We start from the raw sequence: 20,492 nt of genomic DNA, 5'->3' as shown, positions 1-20,492 counted from the left end.
AAGTAAATAAGTACTTAGAGGTCTAAACAAAGCACCACACTTAACAGATTAACAAAAAAGATTGATTATTGATTGAATGATGCATTAATTAGTTCCTAATAGCAAAGGGACTTGCGGAGAGTTGTGCAGGTTGGAAGAGGTCAGTTCAAATGTTAAATACACAGGGACAGTAGCAGTTCATAGGGACAAACACATGTGGTAAACAAGAACAGAGAGCAGAGAGAGAAGTGGATGAATGTCATGAGAGTTCCCTTCAGCATCTGAGGATTTTGAATCTCAAAGAGAAGAGCACTGACAAACCTGGTGGCATGTGCAGATGCAGCTCTGACAGCCCCTACAGAGAGCACCTTCAAGTTCATTGAGTGATGAGGAAGGGTCTTTGCATTGGGTGATGCATGGGCCATGACTGCATCAGGGTGCCATAATGCACCTTCTGAGTAACCAGCCTCTCCAATCTTTGCTACTGAAGGGAGGGAATGGAATAGGAGGTGGGGAAGGAAGAGGGTGAGACTTAATGGGATGACAGAAGTCTCCCGTGGCCTTCCTTATAAGTTCGTTTCTCACTGGAAGCTCTTAGCTGCCAGACTGAATACTAAGATTACCCAAGCAATGTGTTATTCTGCCATATAGAGGGTGGGGGAATGCAGAAGGACTAGGGGTCTGATTCAGTAAAGTCACCTCTACCTTTAGAAATCTGCATTTCTCACAAGAAATTTACTGGACAAAATACAACGAAGTATCAAATTGTTAATTAACGAAGTTTAAATACATATTTATTAGTATCTATATTCCTGTCATGCTTTATCATTGTTTGAATGATGCTCTCATGTTCCAAGGTATAGAATATAATTTTAAGGAAATTTCACAAGTTTGCTTCTCATTACATCTTTATACAATTACGATACCCTTTTTTTTCTCAAAAATTGTCCAACTAAAATACAGGTTATATCCTGGATAACCTTTGTGTGAGTCCTGATCTTTATTATCTTGCAATTTCAGTTGCTCAAATGTACTCCTCCTATCCTCTCTGTGACTAACAGCAGTTTCCTCCGAAACCTGCTCTGTTGCTTCCCTCTCTGTATTCCTTTATCCTGGCAGAAGATGTGCCTGTCCTGATGGCTGGCACAAACGGTGTGAAGGTGCTGTCCATGCGCTGCCCACGCTGTGACTGAGGGATCAGTGCTGTCCCCTCACACTGGCCACCATATTAAGAACAGTCTCCCAAGCCCCTTGGCACTTCTCATCTCCACAGCAGGGAAGTGGAGAATGCTGCAGTGTTATTTGATGTGCTGGCACAGCATCTTGCTGATTTTACACCATCAACCTCTCCCCCATAGCACCAGAAAATTGTTTTAGGAAAAAACCCAAACATTTCCAGAAGAGCATTTGAAGTAAATGCAAAATCCTATCCATTCATCCATCCATCCATCAAGTCAGTTATGACTTGAGGAGGGGTTATTGCTCAGTAGGCTAACCTACTGAGTTCTGTGAGAATGTATCTGTGCTTGAACAGTTTTACCCCTGTTGTCTTTTATCCTTATTCCCCTCTTCTCCCTGAATCTTTGTTGAGGGAAATCTCTACAGAAACTTTTCCATCTTTTCTCACTGGAATCTTTGAGCTGATTTCTACTAGCCTACTATATGCCACCATTTATTATTATTATCTTTCCTCCTTGATCAAAATAACAAAAAATAAATGGAATGAAAAGACTGGAGGCCTAGAATAACAGGGGAAGTCAAGTAAATTCCATTATTTCAAAGCACAGGAAAAAAGATATGCCAAATACCAGTAAGACTGATATTTTAATGGGTGCTGGTAGAGTACAACATAGTGATGTTAATAGGTGGAAACAAATCCTGTCTCACAAAGCTCATTTTGCTTTAAGCAGAAGCTAAGGAATTGGCCCCCTTCTCTCTATGCAGCTTTCATGAGTCTGGAATTGGCACAGCCTCAAGCTCTACTTCTAGTCCCAAAACAAGATTTTGAAAGCAACATAATCTTTTGGTTTTTCATCATCAAGGAGATCAGGCCATTTCAAGACCCATTCCATAATAAATTACTACTAACTGCCAGCTGTTAACAAACTCAACATTGTCTCTCGTCTGTATAAACAGCTGTGTTACAAGAATGAAAGAAAAAGGGAGAGAGGAAAGGGCTTGCTACAGCCTGATGGTGCCAGTGAACTTTGTGTGCTCTGATTTGTGAAGAATTCAGTGATTGTGTTTTAACAGAACATGAAAGTATTGAAACAATGCAAGCATTAGATGACCCTCAATATTACAATATGATTTCTTGTAGCATGGCAGAGCTTGGGCACAGAGATATTCAGAAAAACTTTGTTGCATCCTCAAAATACATACAGACTATGGCAGAGTGCACTGCTCATTGGAATAACTCATTTGACCTTTTAGTACTCAGAGTTTGCAAGTTTGATAATGAAACATGTATCAATACAATCAATGTACACAATGCTTCTACTGCACCTTCATAGCAACTGTCCATCAACATATTGGAGTAAAAAGGTTCCCTAAGTTGCCTGTATACTCCAGTAACTCAGAATTGCTCAGCTCTAATACGACACTTAGTTGCCAGGTCAATCCAGTAACAGTCATTGGGACAAAACACATTTACATATGTGCATCAGTGAACAAATTTAATGATGTTGGATAGCACGATAGTAAGAAGTTGTGCTAAATGTTTTCGTAGAGACTACAAAGAGCTAAGCTGGAGATAAAGCATGAAAACACATTGAAAGTATTGAAATTAGGTTTAAAAAAAAGGTTTTAAAATACAGACCTCCTTTGTGCCACTGGAAATGTGCTCTGCTGGCAAATCCGGACACAAAGCAAAGCATTTTGAGGCACTGTCAAGGGTTTGTTAAAATATGACTGGACACTGAAGCAAAGCCAATTTACACAGTACCAGTTGGCAAGCAGAGGGGTGTTTATTCTGCTTGATAAGCATCTCCTTAGTAACTCTATGAGTCAATAAATTGGGTTGATGAGTAGCATGTGGGGGAAGAAACTGGAGTGCAATCATAGTGCACCATGGAGAATGTTAACTAAATGGCAGGGACAGGAACTTGAAATCAAGGCTGCAGAGGCTGCTTTTTGTAAGGGGATTCAAGGTAAATATGTGAAAGGTGAATAATGAGCAGTATGCAAGTGAAGATAATGGGCCAAATTAGCCTGCAGCTCACATTCATGCTTATTTCCCTCTGTTTGCCCAAGTTGGATTCTGAATCGATTCTCCCTGTTTGACAGTTCTTTATTTGAATTGCTATTGACTGAAAGCCAAAAATTGTGAGTGGTACGTAGGGAAAAAAGGTCTTTGTTCATGTGGAGTACATCTGACCCATAGGGAAGCTAAAATTTGTAATTGTAGCTTAAAGCACATCTTTACATCCTAAGGTTAGCTTGGTTCCTGTCTCGTAACAACTACTGGAGTTGACACCCTTTACAAATGACTGACAAGGGATAGGTAAGAGAAAGATCAATCAATAGAAATCCTGATTCCTGAGACAAAGTTGCATAGGAACCCCTAATACTACTGGGGCAGGCCTTCATTGTTAAAAAAAAAAAACCCTATAAAAACCTTGATTCTTTTTATGTATCTTCCCTTTCCCAACCCTTTACTTCTAGACTAGCCTCTCTGGGGAAATTTCAGATGAGGTTACACTGCCTGAAATTATCAGCAACAGTAATGGCATAGAGAATGGAATTTTAAATCCTGGGCATATATTTAATAACCTCCATTGCTGTCTAGGGAAGCCAAGCATATTTAAAATCAAATGCAGAAGGCCTAATGCATAAGATTAATAGCCTATGAGGTCACAGAGAAAAGTTATGATTATCTAATCTGACCTTTTGAATAACTCAGATCCTGCAGTTTCACCTAATCATCCCTACAACAAACCCATAACTTTTGATTACCCTATGATGGATATTTCAGAAACATATCCTAAACAGATTTAATGAATTAAAGTGATGAAGAATCAATTGTATCATTAGTAAGCTGTTCCTGTGGTCAGTTACTAAAACTGATTTGAAAAAAGTCTTGATGAATCATTCCCCCCCAAAAAAATTACTCTCTGATGAAACAAAACTTCTTCACAAAACACTGTAATGTGATTTTGATTCAGGTAACAGAAGAGCTTCAGGCAGACACATTTAAAGTCTTCATGTTTTGAACTGGCTTCACTAGAAATTCTGATTTCATGTTATACTATAACAAAATAAAAGCATTCTGAATTCCTGACTTTTTCTTTATGAAGAAATCTGAATTTTGGGACTTCATCCAGTCAAAATACAGATAGGTATTAAAAAGACATATTTTATACTCTTACTAGTACTAGCCATTTTATTAATTACCCTCAAAAAAAAACTGGTTTAGAATCCAGACTTACTTGAGCTGAAATGATTTCTGCTCTAGACAGAGGATCTTATTTTTTATATAGTATCCTGTCTGACAGGCGGGTCTTGCAATTTTAGTTCTCTTTTGCTAACAAGAAAAATTTTAAACTTTCTCCTGGAAAACTGGACAGAAAGAGGTTCTCTAGACTCTCACCATAGAGGAGTTTTTCTGCACTTCTAATCCTTACGGAGGCTTTTTTTAATCTCTTACCAGTTTTCATCACCCATTCCAAACACGTGACTACATTATTGCTACAATCACTGAATTATTGGCACTTTTTACTTTCTGTTTATAGTCACTGTGATTAATTTCTAATAAGTCTTTTAGCCCTCTTCAGGGCTAAAAGTAGTGTATTTAGATTTATGTGATCAGACTTAGAGGGCATTGCATCCTAAGTATGCCTAAAATACGGTGGATGAATCATACCCTAAAAGTGCTGACTTCTTTTCATTGGCTACCAGTGGAGCCTTGATGACAGCTCAAAAGTAGACATCAAGACTGTAGATATTGAAAGGTAGATGGGATTATTTCCTCTGTAAGAAACCAACAGTCTGAATCAGTTATTGGCTTGGAGACACACTTTTTAATATCTTTTTTTAAATTATATTCACAACAGTTTTTCTTTGCCTTTGTATAAATGGAAAACATATCCCAAGGGGAAAATGATGACTCAATCCACCCAGGAGAGTTTCCACAGTTGATGTCAAGTTGGTTTCTTTTCTCTAATTCCAACACTGATTGTACACAGAGTCATTCAGGTTAAATAGAAGTTAAATAGTGAAATAAGTATGGGAATTGCATTTTGAATTCAAGTCTCTCCAAAAAAGAAAAAGCAAAGAGAGGGAGATAAGTTTATGTATCACTGAAAATTGTGATTTTTGAAAAACACCTATGAGTTGCACTTGAATGGTTAATGTGCACATTAATGACTTTGTCTTATTTTTGCCACTGTCTTCCACTATCAAAGTATTTTGCTTCCTAAATGTGGACATAGTGTATTAGCTTCACAGAAAAGACACTCTTTTCTCTGACTCATAAGAATTAAAAGACTTGTCTTAAGAAGTGATTTTATCCACTCTAGTTTTGGACTATCTAATGAGGTGGTCAATAAACATTCAGGCTATATGGCAAGCCAGGATTTTCTCCCATAGAGTCATAGAATTATTTGGTTTAGAAGGGACCTTTAAATATCACATAGTTCCAGCCCCTGGCCACAGACAGGGACACCTTCCACTAGACCAGGTTGCTCAAAACCCCATCCAACCTGGCCTTGAACAATTCCAGGGAGAAGTATCTACACTGTACTACACTATGCAACTATACTCTGAGCAACCTGTTCCAGTGTCTCATCACTCTCATCATAAAAATCTTCTTCCTTATGTCCATTTTAAATCTGCCCTCTTCAGGTCAAAATCATTGCCTCTTATCCTGTCACTACAGGCCTTGGTAAAATGTCTGGAAGCTCCTTTTAAGAACTGAGATGCCACAATAAGGCATTGTAAGTAACAGTCATTAATAGCAGGATTTTGAGATACTCTTTGAATGATCTGACAGCATTAGAGTATAACATACCCAAATCTGACAGGTATAACTCAGGACATTTTACCTGGCCCTGGTGGGTCCAGCAAAGGGCTACAAAGATAATCAGGTGACTGGAGCATGACTGTTAAGAGAAGAGGCTGAGGGGGCTGGGCCTGTTCAGCCTTGAGAAGAGATGAGTGAGAGGGAACCTCATCAATATCTATGAGTATCTGAGGGAGGGTGTGAAGAGGATGGAGTTGGGCTCTGCTCAGTGGTTCTGACCAACAGGACAAGAGGCAATGGGCTGAAACTGATGCACAGAAGTTCCACCTGAACATGAGGAAGAACTTCTTTACTGTGCAGTGACCATGCACTGGAACAGGTTGCCCAGAGAGGCTGTGGAGTCTCCTGCACTGGAAATACTCAAGAACTCTCTGGACACAGTCCTGTGCCATGAGCTCTGGTATTGCCCTGCTTGAGCAGGGAGGGTGGACCAGATGACCCACTGGGGTCCCTTCCAACCTTATCTATGCTGTGATTATGTGCAACTGTGTTAATTTACATTGAGAAGAGACTGGACACCTAATGGACAAGGAGACATCGACATTTAAAATACTTAATCTCTAAGTTGAATTCTATCCTCAGCCAAAAGTGGCTGTCTAGGCTTCCCCTGCTGCCAATAAATTAGCATTTCCTTAGGCAATTCACCCACTCTAGACCCAGTTACCTCCTACAGATGCCTCATTGACTTACACCTACTTGATGTGTAATGAAACAATATGCACTTATGTCAGTAGAAAAAAGAGCATTGGAAAAGAAATACTATGTCTACCTTAGAGAATTTTCTTTATAGCTGTTCCCAGTAGATAATCAGCAATGTAGGCATATAGGAATGATGATTACCTCTACAGCCGTAATCTCACCCTTCTGTGTGACTTTGATTTATTCTGCTGCCTCTTAATTAAGTAATCACTTTTCAAAGGAGTCCAGTATTTTTCAGTATGTTCTGAGGGACAGACACAAGCAGGCCCAAGATCTTCAGGGCAGTGTTTTGATGCCGTAACTAAAGGACCTTGGTTTCTCTTTAGGTAGCTCCTCCCTCTTATTTTTTGCATTACCTCTACAGTTCCTCATAAATTAAAGGTTTGTGAAAGAATACTCTTCACTGTGTCACTGTATTGCTCTTGAAAAGGATTTTTTTTTAACTAACCCTTTAAAAGTAATAAAACAAAAACCTTTAAACTTTTTACCAATACTTATGATGACTGATTGTTTCAGATTCATAGCACAGAGCTTTACTGCTTGAGTTAGCAGTGACTGGAAGCCATAGGAGTTAAACTTTCCCTTTATGGGACATCCCCCAGCTAGAAAGAATATTGGTACAGGATATCACAGTAGCAAGCAACTGAAAGAAGGATAAATCATTGGAAAATAGCTCAGTCCTTTTTTTTTTTGAAACAGAGTAAATTTTTTTTAATTAATACATAAGCACTATGAGAAGACAGAGCATGTGCAGTATTGTCCAGTGCGTGCTCCTGTCAGGCACAAAAAAACACTTTTAAGCATGAATAAGTTATGCTTACCATAGGTTTATAGTTAGGTTAAATATTGGTTGGAGTTTTTTAGGGTTTTTTTTTTTTGTTTGGATTTGTTTGTTTTAGAGTGGTCTTTTTGTTTGGTTTGGTTTTGATCTTTTGTGGGTTTTTTGTTTGTGGGGTTTTTTTGTTTGGTTTTTGGTTTTTTTCTTTGTTTTGTTTTTTTTTGAGTGGTTTTTTCTCGGTTTTGTTTTGTTTTGCTTTGTTTTGCTTTTATTGGCATGGATACCAAAAGGCTATTTTTCTTCAGGCAGTTTCTAGTCAAAGCTTCAAATCTTTGTGGAAATCCCTCTAACTGTTTATAATAATTTATGAACAAGAGAAAAGCATGATATTGCCCTCTAACTTATAATTGAAAATGACTACACAAATGTTATTCCATCTGTGGATGACAGCATATTGGCAGAATGACTACTTTTAGTTTAAATTATTAAGAAAATGAAAGAAAAATATTAGTAACTTATGTCAAGAAGTTGTAGGTGCTTATACCTGTGCTGTTTACTGCAGTTTCAGTCCTGGTGCACTCATATGAGATGCCTGCTATTCCAACATTACTCTTCAGAAAAAAACAGGGTAGATGGATTAGATATGTTTTGAAATTGATATGTCCTTTGTCACTCCTGAATGTAAGAAGCCTGAAGCTGGAATTGAATCACACTGAAATGTACCTAACATATGATATTTCAGTTGCAGAAATATGACCACAGCCTTTTAGCATCTGCTGGGTATGAATTTTTAAATTTGGTACTAAGGAGTAGCAGCACACACTGAATGAATGCTATCTACTCTCATCACACAGCAAATCTTGAAATATTAACTTCTTTCCAATTGCTGCATGCTCATTTAAATTCACTGCTGTATACTGAGATTTTACACTCTGGAAGTGTTGCCTTTTTTATAGAAACCAACACATCAGTGTTGGATGCTAAGGATTGGTGCTGCAGGACAGCAAGTTGTGCAAATGCTTGAATTTAATACAAGCTACCATACAGTTTTATGGAAAAGAGTTTTAATTTCCCCATCTTGCTTTTTGAGGGGTTTTCTGAGCCATTCTGTTGATGTCACATTGCTGTCCAAATCACCCAAGAAACTTGCACATGATGTCACCATTTCATGTCGGTAAGAGGCATCCACTTACTATGAGAATGGAGAATTAAGGAATTGCATGGGGGAAAGGGAGAAAAGTAGCACAATAGCAATTTGGACTTTTGGAGTATCCAATAATTGTAACATGTGAAATGCAGGCTTTAAAGCAATCATGCTGCAAAGTTGTGTTTTTAAATGCTGACCTAATCCTTGGTCCACTGAAACCAGCTCCTCCTCTCCTCATACCTGTCTTCTTAAGCCAGCTACTATCTGGTCTTTTAAAAGGTCTTTTAAAAGCTCTTCCTAAATGGGGTGACGTACAACAATCTTGATTTTATATTCTAAGTGAACTAAATGTTATCTGGCTATTAGCAGCTGAGACTGCTGACTCCTGGCAAAAGTTATGCTGGGGCTGGACAATACACTTGGCATGAAGGACTGACAATGTAAGAACATCACTAAGGATAGACATATTCCTGTTTTTTTACAGACAAAAATTATTACATATGCAAAAAGAGAAAATCCACAATTAAAAGTAACCTTAGCCTTATGTTAGTCATAAAAATAATAAATAAAATGTCCTAAATTAGTTTTAATATTAAAAAGATGTCTTGTAATAGCATTTTATTGCTCTATGGTCATAATAGCATCCCACCAAATTATACCATAATTGGCTTAGAATAGAATCCTGAACCAAAGCCTTCTGTAAGGGAATTCTACTGTTTCTTAGAAATTATGGAGTTTAATAAGAATTGATTTTCCTAACTCCTCCTTATGCCTTTCATCAGCTGTGCAAAGCTCGTGCTATAGATACGCTGAAATACTCTTTAGAAGAGCTTTATAAATACTCTCTATAAGAGCCTTCTAGAGCTCAATAATTTTTTTTTATTTGATGTAGAAGTATTTTAGAAACTAAAGAAATTATTTTAGGAGTTTAAAAAATGAATTAGCAAAGAACATATTTGTATTTTACTTTGAATATGTCTTTAAAAATTGTTACCCATGAAAACCTGATGATTCTGTCCTATTGAAGTTGAAATCCTACCTCAGAAAGTTAACTTCATGTAAAAACAGATAGAAGAATATAAAATAGAAGAATATAAAATCAAGATTGCTGTGCATCACCCTATTTAGGAAGAGCTTTTTAAAAGACCTTTTATGACAGATAGTAGTTGGCTTAAGCAGACAGGTATGAGGAGAGGAGGAGCTGGTTTCAGAGGACCAAGGATTAGGTCAGCATTTAAAAAACCAACTTTGCAGCATGATTGCTTTAAAGCCTGCATTTCACATGTTACAATTATTGGTTATTCCAAAGCTCCAAACTGCTATTGTGCAGAAATGGACATTTCAAAAGGCTAAGTAGGTATTGGCTACAAAAGGACCATAAGCTTAGTATGAAAAACATTTTAATCTGTTTACAGTCTAGAAATGTTATTTTGATTTTTGATCTCCAAAATACTTCAACACAAAGGAAATGCAAGTTAACAGTGGGAATTGTAGCTCCCTTCTTAAAATGCATATTGTGTCACTGCTGTTGCACACCTTTGATCCGTTGCTGGTTTGTTGTCATCTGAAGTCTTTCATTGTTGAAAAAGTATCTTACCAATTAGTATTTTCAGTAGTGTTCTGCCATGGTTGACCTGGTGGTCTGAGACCAGATCACATACTAAAAAGCTTACTCTGTCCTTTTTTTCTGGATAATTGCCTTGGAGAGACACTGTACTTATAACCATGTTGAGTTATTTTGTTATGCTAAAATGTCAAAAAAATTGTGAAATTAAGGCTGGCAAGAACCTAAAAACTAACTGCAACAGGGTTAATCCCCCAGACACATACTCCCTGCAAATTTTAATTATCAGATAATAAATTTCTGCTTTAAATGTGGGACTTTAGATCTTTTCTTGGTGAATGCTTAATATTCACTATATGCTGTCTCAGTAGCAGCCTTCCAGAGTTACTGGCAAAATGAAATTGCTTTTGTTGGCAAAAGAATTCCAGCCTATGTGAAGAAATGAATCGTAGGACACTCACTAAAATTTATTTTGTCTTGCTAAAGAAAATGTTTTGAAGCATGAAGATATGTTTTCGAGAAAAGTGCCAAATCTAAGTTTCAGTTACTTACGTAAAAGTATCTGAAAGGATAGAAACAGTGTGAAAAAGCTAAAAGAGCTTTGAAGAAAAATAACACACACCTACAAAGGAGTATTTTATCAGTGGGGAAGCACTGCGTCTGCTTAGTTCAGCTCTTCTTTACCCAGTGATGGGTCATATCTTATCATATCATATACATCACATGAGACACAGATGCCAGAATAGAATGGTGAGCGCTGGCAGGGGCTCTGCCTGTATCCCTCTACTTCCCTGCATGTGAGCACCCCAAGGACGCTTTAAGGTGCAATTTAATTCTCCAGCTTGATTTGGAAGGATAACCTTCCCCCTCCTCCCCCGCTGAGGCTGATGTCTGCTCCCTGTGCTGTCCCATTCCATACAGCCAAGTCCTGCCGTTCAGCAGCCCCCATCCCAGTGTGCTCACACCCAGCTGCATCTGCTCCTGCTGCTGCCCTCGTGTCCACCGGGAGGGGTCCTGCCTTCTGCCCTTGACAAATCCTCTTCTTGTCCTGCCCATGAAGTGATGGTAAAAGCATCTCTCCTTCCTTTCTGAGCACTGCCTAGTTTTGAGTGAACATAAACAAAGAGAGGGAAAAGAAAACTTCCTGACAAGCTGTGGAAGGGATAAGCAGAATCTGGCCTTTAGACTACGAATCTGACTTATGTCTTGCTAGACCATGTTAATTACTTGGCATGAAAATGCATGCCAGAAAGGAAGTACAGCCTGAGCCTGTGTACCAAATAAGATTCAAGTGAGGGGAAAAAACTCTCAATAAACAGGTGGTGTATCTGTTACTGCTAGGACATGGCGGATGTTGATTTTCTACAAGTATTTTTCATTGTTGGAAACAGAAATAATTTTTGAGAGAATCTTGTATATGGATGTATGGATATACAGTGTATATCCATATATGAACATATGGGTGTATATCTATTTTTATGCATTATATAAACCTATCTTTATACATATATACATTGTGTCTGTATATGCATATACATATAGATGCCTTGTCATATGGCCTTCATGCTTGTAAGCTAAAATACTATGTAAGTTCTGGTGCTTTCTGTGAAAGAGCTTCAAGAGACTTCCCTGTAGTAAGGAGCTTTTTAAAATAGCCAAGCCTGTCTTTCTCATGTTTAATCACAGCACCTTTAAATGTATATACTTGAAACATTTAATTCCATGAATAAACAATCACATAGCTTCTAAAACTATGTTAATAATCAATATCCAGGCTGGATTTTTTGGTAACTGCTTTATATGAGCTATAGTTGCAGCTGGGAACATTGTAATATCACCTTCAGAAATGGTTTTCATTTAATGTATATCACACAGGGCAAAAGCTAATAAAATTTTTTGCTGAGGTCCAAATGGTTTCCTACCTGATTCTACCTATGGAATAAAAAATATCCTAGTCTACATCACGTTTAATTTTCCACCTCTTCACCAAGCTAGACATTTCTGTGAGGTGGAATACATGTTTCTTCCTTGCTCAGCAACATTGCCACCAGCAAACTCAACAGCTAGAGAATAAGAGGGAAACAAAAAGGCAGAACATCACAAATGCTGAACTCAAGGCTGTTGGATTCAGTATTTGCTTAGTGTCTGGCAAACAAAGAAAATACTCAAAAAAAACCCCAAAACAAAAACAAAATAGAACAGGACAGTTATGTCTGAGAGACAAAATATTTACTTTGGCATTTTGTTATGGGGATAACAGTTTTGTATTTATAATTCATTGCTATGTCTGGCAGACTGATTCACCAAATATATAGTGACACATTTTTCTCTTCCTTTTTCCACTGAAAATGTCCAGTGAAAGCAATTAATTTCCATGAAGTTACTCTAAAATTAGGACCTGAAGTTCTATGACCTGAACAGACAGTGGATAAGACTCCTTTAGCAATGAAATGGAGCAAAAATGAAGATTACTCTGAAGATGCTTCTGTTACTGGGATCTTTGGATATTCTTCAGCCATTGGAGTAGGTATTGCAAGATCATTTCCCATCCAACTTTGTTTCAGTCAGTAATTTTATCCTATCCTATGAGAAATGTGAAAGAAGATTCATATACCTTTAAAGGATATGTGAACTCTTTGGGGAAAATAAAATCACTCAGAATTCCTCTTATTGCACAGATTTCTTCAGCTAGTCGGGAAGGAACTACTGCAGCACAACAAAGTGGTGAGCTGAGTATGAATGCCAAGTAGAAAGCAAATCTATGACTGCCGCTAAAAGGAAACAACTGTTGCTAGCCACAGCTGCTTCCTTACTTTTAATTTTTTAAAACCTTTTCTAAGATTCATAGTCGATCCTTGTCAAGGAAATGTTCTTCCTTAATTGCCGTACTCAGTTACTGATTTGCTAGGCTGGAAATGAGAGCTTTCCTAAACAGTGTGTTTGATTTTTCCCCTTGGAAGCTAATGGAGCCAAAAGTTATGTTTGTTTGTGCTGTAGCTTCTTCCCTGCTGATGCTGCCTGTTTGAAGCAGCTGATTCTGCTCCATGACTGTCATTCCGTGTGACAGCCTGGAGCTCTGATTTCCTTGGGACTTTCTTTAATGCATGCTGCAGCAGTCCTGCTAAAGCTGCATCTCATTTCCTAGAGATTGACAGAACTTGTAACAGACTCAGAACGTAACAACCCTACAGTTCAGAAAGCTTTTTTCAGCATTTTAATTATTTGTCTATGGTTTATAGTTGTCTTCTTGACCAACCTGTTTTCTTGCAGAATGGTAGATTTCAGAATTTTTGTAGTAAGCCAAAAAGTTCTTAGTGTGCAGGGAAGGAGGAAAGATTTTACAGATAAATCTAACTGCAACAATCTATACTTCTTGGGGTAATGTTTCCCATGAGAAATTATTTCTATTATTTGTAATAAGTATTATGCAACTTACAAAATTGCCAGAATATGATCCAATAGGAATAAGGAAACCTTTATTATGTATTGGAACTAAAGGAGGCCTTAGTGATATGGAAATTCACTATGAAGAAAGGCTACTGTAAGAAAAACTGGCTAAAGTTTAAGGTTAGAGACGTCTCACTCTGATTTAAGTTTGACTATTTATATGCCCACAGAGTTAATCTAGTTTCACATTATCACAATTTTTTGTTGTTTTTTCTTCCCTCCAGATTTTTTCAGAGCTTTTGCTGTTGCTGATCTTTCATGATTTTATTTCAAATGACACAAACAACTGTTCTTAGGCTTATTTGAGGAGAAAAATTCTGTATGTTTTTTCTTTATTGTAGGTCCACCCGGCAACTTTTTTTCCCTACAGTACCAGCTACCCAAGTTGATTCCTGGTTCTGGTGACAGAAGTACAGTGAACTCTTCTCCACCTGAGAGTTTGTGCAAAGGCTCCTATGAAAAAAAATTGACTGATTTTTAATCCATATAGTACAAAATTTATCATTATTGTATAGAGTACATCACAAGTTTTATCCAGCTTCAGAATTTTTCTGTCTTTTAAAGCTGCAGAATCACTAAACATCCTCACTTAAGAGGTTTTCCACATGACTGTACACCTTAGAACCATTTCACTTTATCTGAGCTAACATACACATTCTCTGTAAGACAGTATTGGCATTTTTCAGGTTTAGTTTCAAATAAGCCCAATGCAAAGATAACTATAGCTCTCCACAGAAGAAGTTGTCTTAGTCTTCATATCAAAGCAATACATGAGAACTGTACAAGAACCATTTTTATTGTCTGCTCTTGCAGAAACCACCAAAAAGCATGGGTTATTCTGATCCTTTTCTAACTCTACAGAAATAATCAGAAGAAGGTCTTCACCATCCATCTCAGTGCTGTAGGATTTTTGATCCCCATTTGTCTCATTCACCTGCCAAAAACTTATGAATGTATAAGATTTTTTTTCCTGGGATTTGTGTGATTAAGATTTTAGCCAGGGGAGGTATTAATAATCCCTGATAGAGCCACAATTTACTCATTTCTCAGTGCATGATCTTTAGACTTGACATTATTCCTCAATTTAGACTATTCCAGCTTACTTCCCATGCACAGGCTTAAATATATCCACTGTGATGTATGTTTTCAGTGTCCCAAAGGGATATTACTCTATCTTACCAATACAAGTATCACACTAAGCATAATTTTTTTGAATCCAATCTCTGTTTAATGCAAAATAAATTTTATTGAAGCTTAGTTCAGATGATAATAACTCCAAAAACATCCAGTGAATTTAAAATAACGATTTCATCAGAACCTTTAATATTTCTAATGCATAAGCTGATATCAGCTTCATCTCTACCATAGTGAGGCATTTTATATTTACTCTCTGAGATTTTCTACAGGTAGTGGGGAAGATGTTTGCTATGGTATTTGTACTCATGTATTTTCCAGTTAATTTTTTCAGTACCTCTATTTTGATATCAGATTGTCCTCTTCAGCATGCTACCAAGGCTTGTTTAGATTGTCATAATGAGGATGGAGCAGAATATTCTGGTATCATTTGACAAGAGATATGCTGTAGACCTCTGCTCTGAACTACCAGACTAAAAAGTTGATAATCAAGTTACAATTTTGCAGACAGAGAGATTTTTATAGATTTTACTCTGCTACATGTTATGTTGCAATAATATTCCTCAATTTCTCCATTACGGGCTAGGGTTTTTAGTTGCTAAGGCCACTGAAGCTCAATATAAAAAAAAATAAAGGAATTCAAGCTGATTCAAGACAGATCAATAAGGTTTAAATCCCATGTTCAGAGGTTTAACAGGAATGGTGAACTGATTTTTTGTGGGGTTTTTTTCCCATCAAAATAGTTACTTGATTATCCTCAGTAAATTCTCCTTTTCCGTGCCCATCTTCTCACAGACATTTGTTCTTCTTTTGTGGTGTTAATGAAGGCAGAGCTTTCTGCTTCTCAGAATAAGAAAACAAATACTGAAAATTATTATCACAATCCAGGACTGAAACAAATTTTTTTTAAAATACCATAGCTTTCAGATTGAATGCTCTAACTCCGCAATTCAAGATGGCTGGTGACATCTTTCTTATTTACCTGTGTACAGATATACACACCAAATGAAGTCAAAATGCATACTCTTAGCTGTACCCAACAGGTCATTGAAAAAAAACCCAAACAAATCAAACGAACAGAACAAAAAAAACCCAAAACCACATAAACAACAGCCCCAGGTGAGGTAAATAACTTCATCAAAAGTAAAGTCTATAATGACAATGATATGTGCCAAACAAAAAAATGTGCCTGAAATGGACAAAATTGATAAACACACAACTCTTTTTTAACACCACCTGTATGCATGCATACTACCTCATACAGAGAGAAATTAAGAGAAATATTTTTCTGAAATGTTGAGATTGAAGGAAGAGTAATCTGTAAATACAAAGACTGGAAAGTGTGTATACACTTGTACTGAAAATACAAATAAGCAAATAAATAAATTAAAAATGGAAGCTACTTTTGATGTATGGCATTTTTGCAGACCTTAGATACACTGAAGTGACCCAACAAGCTGTTGTTGAAATCAGCAGTGACAGCTGTCCTCATGATAAAAGAAGTGAAGAAATTTTCAAGAAGATGAAGTCATAAAACAGTGTCATAAACATTTTAGTGTCATAAACATTTGTTTCAAACCTTGCACAGATACACCGTAGATTTTACTTGCTACTGATGTAGGAAAGATGTAAAGTAGAACATCATGGTATCAGTCCCATCTTCCTTCTGATGACTTTTTTCCCTGAATATCTTTCCTTTATGTCCTTAATTTTGATTTTTTTTTACAATTAAGCCACTGCTGCATATGCAGAGAATGATTCTACATACATTGTACTCTATGAAGAAATACTACTTAAGGAGAATCAGGGTATGACTACGGAGAGAATAGAGAGATATGCACACAGGCTGTAACAGAGTTAGACCAGAGTCCTTGGCTTACTTTACTTCAAATATTTAAGGGATGTATGCACATTAGGACTCAGTCCTCTCATGTAGTCTATGGAAAGAGCTAGGTATATCAAATAGTCACCCACCTTAACTAAGGTCCAGATAACTCTGTCCAAATAGCCTCCTTTCTCCACTCAGTTTAGCTAATGGTAGATGTTCTGGAGTCTGCGCCCGAAGTAAGAGTATGCCTGTAAGCTCTTCCTGTGTGTCTTCAGAACTTTACTACATGGCAAAGAAGAAAGGAGTAATGGCCATAAACTAAAACAAAAGAAGTTCCACCACAACAGGAGGAAGAATTTTTTTACATTGAGGGTGGCAGAGCACTAGAACAGGCTGCCTAGGGAGTGGGAGGCACTCAAAATCCATCTGGACTCATTCCTATGTCACCTGCTGTGGCGATCCGTTAACCCACTGCTTTTCCTATTTCGCATTGCTCTCCCACTTTTCCCTTGCCCCTAGCCTTGGCCACTCCCTCAGGCTCTCCCTATTGGTTCTTGTACCCCAACCCCACCCAGGGACCACCCCTGAGCCCCTGAGAAAAAGTCGCTGCACCCGGACCACAAGGTCTCTCTGCCTCTGAGGGTTGCTGGGACAAGATGTGATTAAAGTCCTCTCAAACTCCTATGGGAGACCCTTCTTGCCTCCCTTGCCATTACTGGTTGTAGAGCTGATAGCTGCCGGAGCAAGACCGCGGGGCTGTCTGAAATGGACTCTGGGATGTGACCGGGTCGCATTGCCCTAAGCAGCCCCGCTGAGCTCTCAGGAAGCTACAGCCTGCTAAGCTAAATCTAGCAATTACAACAACCTGCTTCAGGTGACCCTGTCTTGGCAGAGGGGTGGGCTGGATGATCTCCTGAGGTCCCTTCCAACCCTAAAAATTCTGTGAAATGAACCTTGACCCATGTTACTTTATCTGAATTTCTCATATTTCAGTTTTACGCCTAAAAATAGACTTGAAGTCCTTCAGCATGAAAGAAGGAAGCAAAGAAGGAAGGTAGTAAGGAAGGAAGGCAAAGACAACACATCAACTCAATAAACCTTTAGGCTGGGTTATGCACAGCTATTGGATTTTATAAACTTCATTTTATCTATTAATAGTTTTGGTTCTATCTTTTCCCTTAGCTACTGTGCTTATTGTCTGCACGAATTTCTCACATTTTGATCAACAGAGTTCCAGGAGTAAAACATGTATTTCCTTTATGTTTAATTAGATTAATTTGCTGCTTATCAAATCAAGAACCCCTTACATATGCAAGAGAGACTATAATTTACTCACAGAGTTGTTTATTGTTATTGTTTTCATAAGGAACAGCTTAAATAATGCTTTTTAACTATAGGTCATTTGGTTTATGCTCTTTAACTACTGGTTGTTATTAGCTACTAACTCATATAGATTAAAAGAAGGATATCACAAATATTATGTTGTCAAAAAAGACACTAAATAAGTGCAAAAACCTCATGCATAGCTAATGTTTATGATTTATTTGCCTTATGAATGTATTACATTCCAAACAGAATTTGGTTTCTGTAAGGTGATGGGAAACTATATACAGGAAAATTGGCACAAGAAGGGCACGAGTAGCTCAGTCTGGTGTGACTGGGGATGAGTTATAAGTGTGGTTTTCTCTTTTTCAGCTGAGAAGTAAACACAGAAGTTTTGCCTGAGGCATAGTCTCAGAAGTGGTAGCCTGCACTGTCTTACCAAAAGGCCATTACATTAGCAGGGTTCATCAGAGCATATCCACATCTAACCACACTCCCGCCCAGTCCACAGACCCAGAGTATCAGCAAAGGAGATGCACTGGGACAGATTGGGTTTCCTACTGGTGTGGTTTAACCCCAGCCAGCCACCAGGTACCACACAGCTGCTGACTCACTCAGCCACCACAGGACTGGGGAGAAAATTGGAAGAGTAAAAGCTATACAACTCATGGGTTGAGATAAAGACAGTTTAATAGGTAAAGCAAAAGCTGTACACAGAAGCAAAGCAAAACTAGGAATTCTTTCACCACTTCCCATGGGTAGGCAGGCGTTCACCCATCCTCAAGAGAGAAGGGCCCTGTAACAGGTAACAGTGACTCGGGAAGACAAACGCTGTTACTCGAAACATTCCCCCCTTCCTCCTTCTTCCCTGCACTTTACACACTGAGCATGGTGCCATATGGCCTGTAACATCCCTTGGGTCAGTTGAGGTGACCTGTCCCAGCTTGTCTCTCAACTTTCCATGCACCCCCAGCCCCCTGCCGACATGGTGGAAAAGGCTGTGGTTCTTCACAAGCCATGTTCAGCAATAGCAAAAAACTTCATTATATTAGCATCTTCAGCACTAATACAAAACACAGCTCCACACTAGCCACTGTGAAGAAAATTAAGTCTACCCCAGCCAAAACCAGCATACCTACAGAACAGCAACAACTTCAGAGTTCCTCTCCTCCTGTACATGGGGTCCCCTCACAGCTCATGACATCCTTCAGAGGCTGGAGCCAGCACCATCCCCACAGTGCCACAGGAGAGACCACAAACCCTGGAGCTTACTAGGGTAACTGCTAGAGATCTGAATTTTCTGAAAAGTTAACATTACTGCCAAAGGCTCTTGCATTAAAAACAGTTTGAATGAAGGATTTGGCATAACCCCTGGCACAAAGCAAGGCATATCATTTCTCTCAGTTGAACAAAGTGCTGAAATAAATATTACAAGGGGTAGAACATGACCCAATAATAGTGTCTGCCTTCTCATTCAGAAAATGCTGTGGCAAATCCCTCACAGTGGCTAATCAAAATGAATTAAGGGTTTAGGACCTGACAATGCACAAGTGTGAAAACAGTCTTTCACCCCACACAAGCACTGCATTCAGCATCACGGCAGTCACACAGCAGATATTTTCACTTTTGCAAAAGCTCATTCCTTGGTAAAGAGGCAAAGCTGATTATTTCAACAGGCAATTTCTAAAACACATTTACCAACTTTTTTTCAATGGAGCAATCAATATTTAAAATAAATGTTTCACAGTTCACAGCACAGAATTCCAGCATTCAGTTAAAAGCATTCTGCTAAAATACTGCCATCTTGCAATAAAATCTGAAGGTAAATGGACTGTTATGAACTAATCCAGTGCATTATAATTTTGTTCTGCAACTTTGTGCTACTTTTATTAGGTCTTTCTCTTTGGCCTTCGAGGGGAAGATGTGTAATAGTGAATACTAAGAATATATGTGATGTAAAGTGAGTTTGAGATATTCATTTTCTTTTCATAGCATCCCTTCTTCCTTGAAATGACCTTAGCCTTCAGGACTGATTTACTATGACTGGTTTAAGCTACTAATAGCTTAATCACCAAAGGTTTAGAAATTCAGACAGGAGAGCAGGAGATGGCTGCCTGAAATGGTATTCATCTCTCCACTGTCTACAAATTGGCCTGGAAGAATTTCGAAAATCAGGATTCATCAGTGAAAATTTCATGATTTTAGGAGAAAAGGTGTCATTTAATGCTCTGCATTTCTGCTTCAGATCCCATACAAAAGGCATGCAGACTTTGTGAACTAAGGTTAAAATAACTGTATTTTTTAAAATGACAGATCTCTAATCCCAGTTCAGTTTTGCAAGATTTAGTTCAACCCTGTTGCTATGTAAAAAATGTTCACAAAATACTGCACATATATATTTCAGATGAGCTTTCACTATTGTTTTGCAAATGCCAGTGAAATCTAGTTCAAGATGCCTTCAACAAACCAGGCTAACAAGCAGTCCTTGAGCTGTTCTCTACTGTTCTATCTTTGTGAACGAAGACTTTCCCCATGTTTGCTGATGGACAGTATCTTACCTTTAGACAAAGCCTT

The 20,492-nt window shown here is 38.1% G+C and overlaps 2 long non-coding RNA genes across 3 annotated transcripts in view; one reads left to right on the top strand and one right to left on the bottom strand.

Moving 5' to 3' along the window:
- LOC125325438 overlaps positions 1-15,810 on the top strand; it is a 61,276-nt gene extending 45,466 nt beyond the window's left edge. The window contains exons 1-3 of one of the 2 annotated variants that reach the window (XR_007203330.1): positions 9,848-11,251; positions 12,543-12,709; positions 13,975-15,810. This is a non-coding gene — a long non-coding RNA (uncharacterized LOC125325438). Of the gene's footprint in view, positions 1-9,847; positions 11,252-12,542; positions 12,710-13,974 lie in introns of those variants that run through there. The other variant, XR_007203331.1, reaches the window with a different exon arrangement.
- On the bottom strand, positions 13,926-19,548 carry LOC125325439. The gene is made up of 2 exons (XR_007203332.1): positions 19,054-19,548; positions 13,926-16,877 (listed from the first exon to the last, which is right to left on the bottom strand). It is a non-coding gene; the product is annotated as an uncharacterized LOC125325439 (long non-coding RNA).
- Between the last annotated feature and the right edge of the window lie 944 nt (positions 19,549-20,492).

The sequence above is a fragment of the Corvus hawaiiensis genome, chromosome 4 (assembly GCF_020740725.1).
Source record: "Corvus hawaiiensis isolate bCorHaw1 chromosome 4, bCorHaw1.pri.cur, whole genome shotgun sequence".
NCBI lineage: Eukaryota > Metazoa > Chordata > Aves > Passeriformes > Corvidae > Corvus > Corvus hawaiiensis.
Note: the sequence above shows the minus strand (reverse complement) of the source record. Positions and strands in the feature narration are given on the sequence as shown.